The following is a 4830-nucleotide window of genomic DNA, read 5'->3' on the forward strand; positions in this document are numbered from 1 at the left end:
ACCCACTTGCGCCTACTGAGAGTATCAGATAGTTTCGTGAACGCACATTTTGAAATGCGACTGGGTTAAATTTAGTGCTGTCGCATTTCAAAATTTGCGTTCACCAAACCACGAGGGGGAACCCCATTGCTGGCTTTATACATGTTTTTAAGACATTTGTAAAGCATACTGTGGTTCACTCTTAATGTATAGGGTCTCGGCAGCTTCGAAAATTCATCATTTTGCAATGGTAACTAATTCTGCTTTTGGCCAATTCTGTAACAAAGTCATGACAGGTGAAACATTCTATTTGAATTGATCTTAGCCACTCAATTTTATTTGATAAATGATCATTAAATGAAAGAAGCGACAATCTTTTTTTGAATCTAGCATAAGGGGCAATTTGGAGTTTTTTTCGCATTTGGGCAATCCTCAAGTTTACAGCACATAAGGGATTTGCCGACATTAGCTTGAAAGTTACGAACTGGTCTCAACTTTTTTTTCCTTCTAGCCCAAAGTATGATACAAAAAGTATTCTAATTGTGATTGATTCTGGAATGGCTGCAAAAATGTCGTATTGTGGTAACATTTTTTGACAAAATGATTGACCGGAACATCTGAAACTTTCACCTTGAAAATGACGATTTCCGTTCATTTCAAATATATCACCTTTTCACATTGACAGGGATTGCTTACTCCATTGACTTTGCTTACCCGCACTTTCAAACAATTATTTTCTTCTCTTTTTTTTGGTTTAGTTTTTCACGGACTTTTCTTACCGCTACAAGGAATGTAATCCCCAGTACTAGTAAAATGAAAGGTAAGGATTTGTCTATTTATTACCTTTCAATCTTAATACGATATTTGCTCTACCAACGAATTTGAGTTGGCAGACCGAGCTAGTCCTTGAATGTAGGAATGATCTGGAATGCTATCTAAAAAAATTGTCCAAGTCTGACTTAAATCCTGCTATTGGATCAACGCCTACACAAGCCCTACGAGTATTTGAGGGCAGCAAATTGAACAATGAAGGAGCCCGAGAAAGAAGAGATGTGGACTTCATTGCTCGAACTAGCCTGGATTCTCGAGGACTTGAGGGTGCTCTCAAAACGCACATTAAGTCTGTACGGTCACTAGACATGACCCTAAATCCTGGGCTGGGACAAAGCTCGTGGATGCTTTTGAAAATGTACAATATCAGATACCTTTCGTACCTTCGCTGAACACTGTACCGTCCCAACTTTTTTAGTCTCTCCCAATATGAGAGCTCTCTCATATCCTCAATGTTCCTAGAAAAACATCTTTGGACTTGTTCGACCTTTTGCAAACCTGCTGAGCTCATTGGAGCCCAAATGGGTGAAGTATATTCATGATGTGGTTGAACAATCGACTTGTACAGAGTTAGCATCGTGATGCTGTCTCTAGACTTAAATGTGCGATATATCCAACCACACATTTGGAAAGCTTTACCCACCTTCAACTGGATATGCTCATCGAACTTTCCGTTATTTTGAAGGACTACACCTAATTCTTCCATAGATGAGACCTGCTCAATGTCTTTACCTCCATTATCTACGAGTGGAGTATTCAAAGGAGTTGACCCGAAGGTCATTGAGCGGAATTTCATTCCGTTCAGTGCCATATTACTCCTAGTAACCCAAGAATAGATCTAGGTCCTTTGCAAGGCTAGTGGAATCTTGGCCATTCCTACCAGAAACTAACATGGAATCGTCAAGATAAAAGGAGAGACTGGCAGTAATACTAAGCTTTTGAAGCGGGGCAACGAATATTATAAAAAGGAGGGGCCCTAAGATGGAGCCCTGGGGAACACCTGACTTGACATCATGTATGTCACAAAGGGATCCCTCAACCTTAACAATTTGTTTCCTATCATGAATGAAGCTTCTTATCCAATTGAGAACCTTGCCTTGGATCCCAATGTCATGAAGTCTATTCAACAAAAGGCCATGATCTCCTTTATCAGAGGCCTTGGCAAAATCAAGATAGACAACATCAACTGACTCATGCCTTTCCAGTCCCTCTATGACCTGCTCTAAATGCTCAATCAGTTGGGTAACCGTGCTAAAATGTGCTCAGAACCCGTGCTGGCTAGAAGGAAGGACTTCATTGACCTCAAGAAATTCAACAAATTTGGACTTCATGATCTTCTCAAACACCTTCACAATATTCGAAGTGAGAGAAATTGGCCTATAGTTATTGGGGAGCGATTTATATCCCCCTTTAAAAATTGGAACAACATGAGCTATCTTTAGTGAAGATGGAAACTTGCCCTGATCCAAGATGCAACGCATCAAGTGCGAGAAAACAGGAGCGAGAACCAGTGAGCATTTCATCAGAAACTGAGATGTCACACCATCAGGACCAGGAGAGCTCGAGAGTCTCAAGTCTCTGATGGCCTCTAAAGCATCTTGATCTGGGACTACAAGATCATCTAAAGGCTCAACTTGACTGACCTTATCAATCTCAACACACTCATTTCCAGAGCAATGAGCTGTTGCTTCTGAACACAGTGGGGTTGAAAATATACTGGAGAACTGATCTTCAAGCATGTTGGCCATAGTCTCTACATTGTCTATGGCTTCCCCATCGACCTCAAAGGGCCCAACAGGGTGTTTCATTTTTCCTCTTGGAGTTCGCAGAAGAGAAAAAAGCCTTCGGATTCGACTTGACCTCCTGAACCACCTTACTCTCAGTTTGTAATTGGTCATATTCGATGGAGGCCTTAATCTTACCCTGTACTATGTCCAACTTTTTTCGGAGACTACCCACAATGACTGGATTCGAAGTGCTCTTCAGCCTTTTGCCTCTCTCTTTTGAACAAAGTTTTCCTATATTTTGGAATTTTTGTCCGTGTGCCACCTTTCGAAACATATTCAGAGGTTGCTAGACTGGAGCAAACTTCCTTAAAAATTGAAGCTAATTTATCAATGGCTGCATCTATGGACGATTCCTGTTTCAGAATTGAAATCAGGTCAAGTTCTTCTAATCTTTCTATAATCAACGGCCAATGTTCATCTTCGAATTTGAACTTAGCCAGACCGACTTTTTTGACCGGTTTTACCCTAAAGCCCGCCGGATTTTGAGTTATGGTCGACCCTACCTCAAGAACATGATAATCTGACAGCTTACTCGGTGTCACATGGACACACTGGATCAGATCGGGGTCATTGGAAAAGACCAAGTCGAGAACGCTATTCGCTCTGGTGGCTACACCAGCATGCTGAGAGAGATTGCGCAAGATCGCAAATTCCTCCAGCTTTTCGAACGACTGAAATGTCGATTTCGAAATGGGAATATTCCCATCGGGAGTAGGCTCGTACTCTACAACGCTAGCCGGAAAATTAAAGTCCCCTACAAAAAAAAACCTTCGAGCAAACTGTTTGATCCAACTCATTTCCAGTGAATTGGAGAGCTGACATAAAAGAGCTTACTGAACAAGAAGGGGGTCTATACTTTGTTACAATAGACAGATCAAGCCCTCGGATATGACAAACTAAGACCTCAACTTCTACATTCGACATATGTACAAGACTAATTCGCAAATCATTCCTAACATATAGGCATACACCCCCATGTGGGAATATGGGATTATCAAGGCGTATCCTAACACAACGAACTAAGTTGAAACCAACTGTGGTTAGTTCTTCATCTAAGACCCCTGGCCGACGCTAGGTTTCTGTTATAGAGATGAATGAAATCTCTCTCTCAACGGCTAGTTCTTCTAAGATCTTAACTTTTGTGCCTTCTTTTTTAGAAATCAGACAATGCACGAGGTACACCATACATTAAAGCACGTCTTAAGTCTGATGGACTGACGGCACATGTACGGGTGAAAGAAAAGGACAAGCTATCTTTGAACATCCCTTCTTCCGATTGTACTTCTCAAGGCCGAACTTGAGAAGCTCTTGACACCATTTAGGGTGGTCAAATCAACAGACTTTTCCTTCATCAGGACAAGGCTGCTTGCGGTAAACTGGACAGACTGTTTTCTCTACAACTGTCTTTTCGTGCTCTATTTCAAGAGGGGATACTACTTCAACCTCTATATTGGTCAAATCAATCGACTTCTCAACTACTGGGTGAACCTGCTCTTTAAGCAGCACCCTGGTCTGATTGACCCAGACGGCTAAAGCCTCAATGATAAAGGGCTTATTGACTACGGACTATTTGCAATTTATCCTGCTCAGAGCTAAACTATGCCTACTTTTGATTTGGGGACCATTCCCAAATTGAGAACCATGGATTCATCATAAATGCACCAAATTACTTGAAAGTTGGCCAAGATGTTCCTGAACCAATTTTCTTCAAACAATATTATTTCCAAAAACATATTGCCTAATTGTGTTTAGAGCAAATTCTTGCTTTACCAAGAATACCTAATTATCATTTTACAGTAATTGTAGTTATAGACATAATATAAGTCATTTTAAGTATATTTAAACGTCTTATTTGAAGCACCTACCATCAATGGTTACAAAATTGATATTAGCCACACTCTTTGAACAATATGTATGCCAATAATAGACATTAGAAAAATTAAGCATCATTAGTTTAGGCCTAAGTGGGCGGGAAAGGTTTGGTGATAACAAAAAAGTGGCGCTTCCCTGCTCTAGTGTCCTTGCCCAAGGACACTAAAGCAAGGAAACGCCACCTTTTTGTGATCACCAAACCTTTCCCGCCAAGTAAGACCTAAACTTTTGCCGCTGAAATTTTTGAATGTCAGTTATTGGCGTAATTATTGAACAAAATATGTGACTAATATCATTTTCGTAGCCATTGATGGTATGTGCCTAAAACCAGGCATTCAGATAAACTTAAAATGACTTTAAA

The sequence above is a fragment of the Tigriopus californicus genome, chromosome 11 (genome assembly GCF_007210705.1).
Source record: "Tigriopus californicus strain San Diego chromosome 11, Tcal_SD_v2.1, whole genome shotgun sequence".
NCBI classification, from domain to species: Eukaryota; Metazoa; Arthropoda; class Copepoda; order Harpacticoida; family Harpacticidae; genus Tigriopus; species Tigriopus californicus.